Raw genomic sequence first — 9744 nt, forward strand, 5'->3', positions numbered from 1 at the left:
AAGTGAAGTAAGTCAGACAGAGAAAAACAAATACTGTACGACCTCACATATGTGGAATCTAAAATATAATCCCCAAACCCAAAAATCAAGCTCATATGTACAGAGAAGAGGTTGGTGGTTGTCAGAGGTGAGACATGGGTTGCAGAGTGGTGGGGTGGGGGGGTTGGTAAAACGCGTGAAGGGGGTCACAATTTCTGGTTGTAAAATATGTTTTGGGGATATAGTATATAACATGGTGACTATAGTTAAAATGTTGTATTGCACATTGAAGGTTGCTAAGAGAGTAAATCTTAAAAGTTCTCATCACAAGAAAAAAATATTTTAACTATGTATGGTGACAAATACTAAGTAGACATTGTGATGATCAATTTGCAATATGCAGCTGACTCTTGAATTACAGAGTTGAACTGTAAAAGTTTACTTACATATGGATTTTTTTCAGTAGTAAATACTACAATAGGGCTTCCTGGTCCCTCACACAGTAAAGAATCTGCCTGTAATGCGGAAGACTTGCAGGAGATGAGCGTTCGACCCCTGGGTTGGGAAGATCCCTTGGAGAAGGTAATGGCAATCCACTCCAGTATTCTACCTGGAGAGTTCCACGAACAGAGGAGCCTGGTGGGCTACAGTTCATGGGGTCTCAGAGAGTCGGACACAACTGAGCAACTAACACTTTGACTTTCACTTCAAATACTACACTACTACAACAACTGTGGTTGGTTGAATCTGAGGATGTGGAACTGTGGATATGAAGGGCTGAATGTAAAATTATACACCAGTTTTTGACTGCCAGAGTTTGTTACCCCAACCCCCGAGTTTTTCAAGGATCAACTGGATACAAATATTGAATCATTATTCTGTATACCTAAAAGTAATAAGTTCATGTGTCAATTATACCTCAATTTAAAAAATTTATCTCTATTCAACAAGTATAACTGAGCATCTACTAAGTACCTGACACACAAAGAGACTGCAGGTAAAGAAAGCCATAAGGAGACCTCAGAACTGTGTATTTATTATTACTATTGGCTGTGCCACACTGCTTGCAAGATCTTAGTTCGCTGACCACAGATTAAACCTGAGTCCTTGGCATTGAAGGCTTGGAGACCTAACATCTGGACTGCCAGGGAATTACCAGGAATTTATATTTTTTATGCTTAGAGATAGTCAATTTCAACTCCCTCAGTTCAGTTCAGTCGCTCAGTCGTGTCCCACTCTTTTCGACCCCATGAATCGCAGCACGCCAGGCCTCCCTGTCCATTACCAACTCCTGGAGTTCACCCAGACTCACGTCCATTGAGTCAGAGATGCCATCCAGCCATCTCATCCTCTGTTGTCCCCTTCTCCTCCTGCCCCCAATCCCTCCCAGCATCAGAGTCTTTTCCAATGAGTCAACTCTTCACATGAGGTGGCCAAAGTACTGGAGTTTCAGCTTTAGCATCATTCCTTCCAAAGAAATCCCAGGGCTGATCTCCTTCAGAATGGACTGGTTGGATCTCCTTGCAGTCCAAGGGACTCTCAACAGTCTTCTCCAACACCACAGTTCAAAAGCATCAATTCTTCAGTGCTCAGCCTTCTTCACAGTCCAACTCTCACATCCATACATGACCACTGGAAAAACCATAGCCTTGACTAGACGGACTTTTGTTGGCAAAGTAATGTCTCTGCTTTTGAATATGCTATCTAGGTTGGTCATAACTTTCCTTCCAAGGAGTAAACGTCTTTTAATTTCATGGCTGCAGTCACCATCTGCAGTGATTTTGGAGCCCCCCAAAATAAAGTCTGACACTGTTTCCACTGTTTCCCCATCTATTTCCCACAAAGTGATGGGACTGGATGCCATGATCTTCGTTTTCTGAATGTTGAGCTTTAAGCCAACTTTTTCACTCTCCACTTTCACCTTCATCAAGAGGCTTTTTAGATCCTCTTCACTTTCTGCCATAAGGGTGGTGTCATCTGCATATCTGAGGTTATTGATATTTCTCCTGGCAATCTTGATTCCAGCTTGTGCTTCTTCCAGCCCAGCATTTCTCATGATGTACTCTGTATATAAGTTAAATAAGGAGGGTGACAATATACGGCCTTGACGTACTCTTTTTCCTATTTGGAACCAGTCTGTTGTTCCATGTCCAGTTCTAACTGTTGGTTCCTGACCTGCATACAAGTTTCTCAAGAGGCAGGTCAGGTGCTCTGGTATTCCCATCTCTTTCAGAATTTTCCACAGTTTATTGTGATCCACACAGTCAAAGGCTTTGGCATAGTCAATAAAGCAGAAATAGATGTTTTTCTGGAACTCTCTTGCTTTTTCTATGATCCAGCGGATTTGGCAATTTGATCTCTGGTTCCTCTGCCTTTTCTAAATCCAGCTTGAACATCAGGAAGTTCACGGTTCACATATTGCTGAAGCCTGGGTTGGAGAATTTTGAGCATGGCTTTACTAGCATGTGAGATGAGTGCAATTGTGTGGTAGTTTGAGCATTCTTTGGCATTGCCTTTCTTTGGGATTGGAATGAAAACTGACCTTTTCCAGTCCTGTGGCCACTGCTGAGTTTTCCAAATTTGCTGGCATATTGAGTGCAGCACTTTCACAGCATCATCTTTCAGGGTTTGGAATAGCTCAACTGGAATTCCATCACCTCCACTAGCTTTGTTCGTAGTGATGCTTTCTAAGGCCCACTTGACTTCACATTCCAGGATGTCTGGCTCTAGGTCAGTGATCACACCATTGTGATTATCTGGGTCGTGAAGAACTTTTTTGTACAGTTCTTCTGTGTATTCTTGCCACCTCTTCTTAATGTCTTCTGCTTCTGTTAGGTCCATACTATTTCTGTCCTTTATTGAGCCCATCTTTGCATGAAATATTCCCTTGGTATCTCTAATTTTCTTGAAGAGATCTCTAGTCTTTTCCATTCTGTTGTTTTCCTCTATTTCTTTTCATTGATCGCTGAGGAAGGCTTTTTTATTTCTTCTTCAACTCCCTAATCAAGAGGAATTTACTTTTTAGCAAAAATAGTTTAATGATTTGATTATATCAAAGTCCAAGGGATTAAACATCCCTGTTTATTCTTTGCTTTCATCTGATGGATTCCATCTTCATCATCATGTAATATAATAATTACAATGAACATAGCTAATACTTATTGAGCCTTTATGGTATGCCAGTAGATATGTTTCATCAAATAATAATAAATATGTATTACACTGCCCCATTTACAGATGAGGAAACAGGCTAAGGAAGGCCAGAGAAGCAAGTAGCAGACCTGGAGTCCATGCTCTGTCATCCACGTGATTAACAAACTTTTATTTGACTAAGATTAGTCACAGTTGGGCTTCCCAGCTGGCCCTAGTGGTAAAGAACTTGTCTGCCATTGCAGGAAACATAAGAGACTCAGGTTCAATCCCTGAAGATCCTCTGGAGGAGGACACAGCAGCCCAATCCAGTGTTTTTGCCTGGAGAATCCCATGGACAGAGGAGCCTGGCTGACTACAATCCATGGGGTCGAAAAGAGTTGGACTGGACTTAGCATGCACACAGGCAGTCACAGTTATCAGGAATTTATCTTGAAAATCTTTAAAATTTCATAGTATTTTTACCTACTAAGAATTGGTCATTTTCCAGGATGTCAGACAAATACACCCTTACTGTTTTTAAACCTCACAGAAGTTGCCGAAATCCAGAATGTGAACTAATGATTACTATTAAAGGCTGCAGTAATTTTCAGAAAGACTAGCATCTAAATGCAAGAGTCATCCAGTGAGGAGAGTGATTATCAACCATTTTGCCATGTATCATCAGTTAGCCTATTAGCCTGTGTGTGTGTTAGTCACTCAGAAGTGTCCAACTCTTTGCGACCCCATGGACTGTATACTGGAGTGGGTAGCCATTCCCTTCTCCAGGGGATCTTCCCGACCCATGGATTGAACCCGAGCCTCCTGCATTGTGGGCAGATTCTTTACCATCTGAGCCACCAGGGAAGCCTGCTGCTGCTGCTGCTAAGTCACTTCAGTCATGTCCGACTCTGTGCGACCACACAGACGGCAGCCCACCAGGCTCCCCCATCCCTGGGATTCTCCAGGCAAGAACACTGGAGTGGGTTGCCATTTCCTTCTCCAATGCATGAAAGTGAAAAGTGAAAGTGAAGTCGCTCAGTCATGTCCGACTTTTAGCAACCCCATGGACTGCAGCCTACCAGGCTCCTCCATCCATGGGATTTTCCAGGCAAGAGAACTGGAGTGGGGTGCCATTGCCTTCTCCATTCCAGGGAAGCCTAGTACTTAGTAAATGCCTTTTTTTTTTGGCCACACCACAGGCACATGTGATCTTAGTTCCTCAAACAGGAATCGAACCCGTGCCCCCTGCAGGGGAAGCAGGGAGTCTTAACCACTGGACTGCCAGGGAAGTCCCCCCCTTTCTATCATTTTAGAGGTGCATTGTCTAAGCCTGGGGAGCTCCAACCAAAAAGCCCAAGCTCAGTCACTCTGCACCCCTGAAACATGGTTTTCAGAGCTGCCAAGTGAGGCTAAAGGGCCAGCACATTTGATCCAAGCCCATTAAACGGACAAAACCAATGTGAAGGGCTTGGCTCTTCGTAGGTGCCCTCCCTGTAAATGCTATTTTCCCCTCCCTTTGTCAGTGAATAGCTATTTAGCCACTATTTATTGTTATATTAGAAAATAATAGTCATTCCCATATATTGCATCTGAGTAGAATTGAAAAGACCAGTGTGGGGCAACAACGCTTACCAAGGTATTTACACAGAAATCAAACCCGTGGTATGGGGTAGTGCGCCTGGAGTTGTTTGGAATTTTGCTTCAAACTCAAATCTGCCAAAAAGCTTTTCTTCTGAGAAAGCTTCCCTAATTGGGACCGCTGCCGGCCATTTATTTGCCTGCCATAGTTTTGTTTCCTAGCAGTCTTCAGATACATCACTGGAAATTGGAGTTTAAAGCATCATTTCAGTGCTTTTTCTCCCCCTACTCATCTGGCTTAAAAGACATCCTTTGTCAGTTCACCATCATCAGTATATCATCCGTGTCGTACCTGTACTTTCCCTTCTAAAATATGGGGGCATTGCTCAGCAAAACTGTCATGACAATCATTTCAAAACTTCATCTCAACACATTGGTTTGTTGGTGGTGATGACGTGGAACAGACACCCTCAGACATTGCTGATGGTTGTGTTTGTTAGCACAACTTTTTTGGGAAGCAATTTGCAATATATATCAAGAGTCATTAGCATATTCATACTCCAAGCCTGTAATTCAGCTTGTAAAAACTAAATTAAAGAAAAATGAAAAATCTAGAAAATACATTACAATGGTATATATTGTGGAATTATAAATACTAGTGAAAATTATAAACAAATATAAATATGATTAATATATTTTAGTAATCTGAAAGAAATATTATCCTTTCATTAAAATGCATTCTTTAAAAATGTTTATTAGCAATGTTTTTCTAAAAATATAATGTTGGTTGAAGAAAGTAGAATATAAAATAGTGCATTTATTTTGATGATATGCTGGGAAAATTATACATTTGTATATACCTATATAGCAGGATGGTGGTATTATGGGTGCTGTTTTGCTTCCTAATTTTCCAGAATTTTAATAATATGACTATATTATTTTTATAGTAGAAAGATTTTTAATAAAAAAACTCTTATAAGTACAATTAGAACCATATGACATTATGATGAGAGTTTTTAGAACTCAAAACACCAGGACACATGGCCTGACTTATGGTCTGGCAGTAGGACCCAGGATTTGAAATTGGAATTATTCCCGAAGATCCAGGGCAGGTAGGTACTTGTAAACTGGCAATGTTGGCTGTAAGCCAAAAGTGAATCTAGCAACAGGGTTTTATTGGCGGGAAGCCCTCCAGGCACTATGTTGTCAGTGACTCAAGGCCACCCATGGTGCCTTAGTCCCAGGGCGGTGCAAGGGACCAAATAAAATCGATACCCTCCTGTGGCTAAAACATTGAATCTTCTGAGTAAGTGTCCCCTTCCAGAAACTCTGTTGGTAGTGTCATCGTTCTCTACAAAGGCAAGTCCTAACTAACATAAATGCTGGAGCAGAGGCATTACAATGTCTTATCCATAATTTAGAAGCTTTTTGATGGAATTCAGATGCTGATATTCTGCTACTTTGCCCCTCTCTCCGCGCATTCACTGAGCTTATCCTGGAAGAGCCTTCCCCTTAGCCCCTGCCTTTGGCAGCCCATCCAGGATGGTGCCGGGGGATTCACTGCCATTGCCATTGCTGCTTTCTGGTCTCTTGTCTCCTTCGCTCCCTCCTTCTCTTTCTTTCTCTCTCTCTCTCTGCTATTACATAGACTTCAAATTAAGTTTTCATAAAAAGGGATTGCTGAGTGTTCTAAGACTGATTCAGTCATTTGTTCAGTTGTTAAAGGATTAAATAGGCATAATTTATTACATACCAGATTAAAGAGAACAGGAAAACATCCCCTGCCTTGCCCTTCAGTTTATAGGTTAAAGCAGAGTCACAAAAATTGCTGGGGGAAGCGGGAGTTGGGGAGGTCTGTGTGCTTAGGATCCAGTCATCTGCAAGAGCTGGTGTAGATAGGGCTCAGATGGGGAACACCCTGCAGAGAGTAGGCTGTGCCCCAAGGAGGCCTTCAGAGGGCTGGTGACTTACTCCTCATGCTGAGATTAGCTGGAAATTTAGACGGGGATTCTGAAAGGCAACAGAGAAGACACGGAGGACAAGTGTCACACATTGCTTGAGGCCTAAGTGAGAGGAGTAGGACTTTTGCTTTTTCTTCCTTGATCCATCTCTGGACTTCTCCTTTGGGTGCTTCTGCTAATAGAAAAGTGTTCATAGGCACTTGCCTAGGAGGCTTTCTGGAAATTTATCCACCAGATTTCTTTGATGCTTGAGATTTGATGCCTGCCAAGAGTCAATCTGAACAAATTCCTAAATATTAGTCCTGCTCACACCTTGATTTCATTCTGGCCTCCAGAATTGTGAGACAGTATCTCCTTCTTATAGGAGGTACTTTTATTCATTCATGGTTGGTTCCAGGGAGGAACTTCCTGGAGATGGGAGGCAGGTCAGCGAGAGCTCAGCCTCTCTCATGGTGCAGTTGACGTCTAGGCTGCCAAGGCCCATCCAGCATCCGAGAAAGTTGGTAATATCCATGTGAGGCCTGGGATTTTTGGAACACAGTTTCTCTTCATCTCTGGCACAGACTGATCCCAGCCTAGAATAACTTACATTACCTTCATTCCCTTGACCTAGATGTGACTGCTGTTCCTGAGACAACAAACACAGGCGTCGTCCTTTCTTGAGATTTTTGCTTCAGAACTTCCTCTGGCTAGAGACAAGCCAGCTGTGAACCATTAATTACACAAACCTGCAAACTAGAGACTCTACAGAGGGTGACCAAGGATGCCCAATGTGGACAAAGCTTCAGAAAAAATAAATAAATAAAAAATTTAAAAAATGGACTGGCTTTTCCTTTCCCAAGGCAGAACATTGGGAGGTACAGCTAGGCCATCTCATCCCACAGTCCTTTGGCCTTTCCTTGTGGCTAACCTAGTGTTCCTTGGTTTCTGCCAAGGGAATTTTCACTATGAAGGAGAGGGCAGCTGGGTTAAGCATCAGAATGTAACGTGGAGCTGAGAAGACTTAGGAGTCCAAACAGCTAGGGCTGACGATCAGGGAACTTAAATATGGACAACATATTAGATGATATGGAATTGCTGTTAATTTTACTGGGTGCAATAATGGTATTGGAGTTATGTAGGAGATGGTTCTTATTCTCTACAAGGAATTTGTAGAGAAAGGGAGAGAGAGAAGAAAGCAAATGTGGCAAAGATGAATTGCTGAATCTAGGTGTAACTTTTCTGATTGTTTACATTTTAATTAAAATGTTAGGGGTGGGGAAGAAAAAAGAATAAAAAAAAATCCAGGGCAAAGACATGAGAGAAACCAAGAGAGAATTCAGAAGAATGACATAAAAACAGATAATCAACAAGGACCTACTACATAGCACCGGGAACTATACTCGATTGTAATAACCTATAAGGCTAAGAATCTGAAAAAGTATATATATATATATATATACACACACACACACACATATGTGTGTGTATATATGTATATGTGTGTGTGTGTTTGTATGTGTGCATGTATCTGAATCCTTTTGCTATCCACGTGAAACTACCACAACATTGTAAATGAATTGCATTTCAATAAAACCATAATGTGATATTAATATTTCCAAATTTTTTAAAAAAAGAATGATCTAAGTGGGGAAAAGTCTCTGGAAAGAGGAAGAACTTGGCAGACAGAGAAAGTGGAGGGAAAATCTTGGGCCATCAGTTCCATCCTTCATTCGGTTCCTCTGTGACAAGAGGAAGTTCTGATGAAGCACAAGAAACCTCAACAAAATTACTCAAAATTTCTTATTTTCATTGGACACTGCAACATGAGAATGGAAAGGCAAGCTTTCTTTATAGGACCACTCACTTCAGAGGAATACTAATGGCCTAATGAGATTGCTGAAAAGAAAGGATAACCTGCCTACCACTGACAAACCAGCTTGGGTATCTAATACTTGAGGCCAGCTGATCCACCTGCTGTGGTGTGAATTGGCTGCGATCACTTTGTAAATAAGAGTGGCCATCAGAAAATTAAGCAGAAGACACTGGTCAAGAGAGAGGTGAGTAGAGCAACCAGGAGAGGTGAAGCTAAAGAAACCAGAAGCCCTGGGAGAGCAGAGGAGCATCCCTTCTGGTCCATCTGGTCCCCTAAAGTTCCTTCCAGTCTCCTAAGGTTTCCTGCCCTTGAATCTAAGAACCTGCAGTTGCCTGCTGTGTCTCCACAACACCTCCTGCCCGTCCACCCTCTTTGGGCTGAGCAACTCCAGGGGGTACTTGTCTCTCATGGCGCAAGCCACCTGGCCTAGAGCAGCATCTCTTCCTCATTTGTGGGGCTACCCAGCTGCCCCTTCTCTGGGCTGCCAGAAGCCTGGACCCACCCACGCTTATCATAACCCCACCTGTACTGATTGAAATTGTGTGGTTCACAGCTGCAGTGCCCGCTCCTACCAATCCCTGGCAGATGGTAAACACTCAATGACTGTCTTGGAAAGAACGAGACTCATCAACATAAAGCTCAACTGGGCTTTCTTTGTCTCAGCAACTTTTCACTCCCCCTGCTCAGGGCTGTCTCCTTCTTTGCCCAGGCTATTTTAATTTCTCCAGTCACTCACCTTCCCCACCTCTCCTGGAAGTAAGAACAGCTGATGTATGCTGAGTGCACAAGATGGGCAGGCGTTGTGCTGACTGCTTTCCATGTGTTGAGTCCTTTAATCTTCCTGAAACCTAGGAAGCAAATCCTATTATTAAATCCCCATTTTACAGATGAGAAAGCTGAGGCCTGGAGACTAGGTTACTTGTTCAACATCACAGAACAGTGATAATGAGGATTTGGAAACTAGGCGGTCTGGTTCCAGAGTCGACCTCCTTAAGGTCTTATTAACTTTGTGATAATAAAACCCAGCTGTGCTCAGCAGCCTACGCGCAGAGAAAATGCTTTCTTCTTCAGAAAAGAACAAGACTTATTTTTTCTGGAAGCATGATTGTGCAAAGGAGTGATCGGTCTCTAGCTCTAGTGTCTGGCACAATCACTGCCTCCTCGTTCACAGGAAAATAGAGGGAATCAGATGAATTTCACTGACTCCTACCTGCAGACATGTCCATTGGCCCCCCCTTC

This window comes from Bos mutus, chromosome 16 (genome assembly GCF_027580195.1).
Source record: "Bos mutus isolate GX-2022 chromosome 16, NWIPB_WYAK_1.1, whole genome shotgun sequence".
Taxonomy (NCBI): domain Eukaryota; kingdom Metazoa; phylum Chordata; class Mammalia; order Artiodactyla; family Bovidae; genus Bos; species Bos mutus.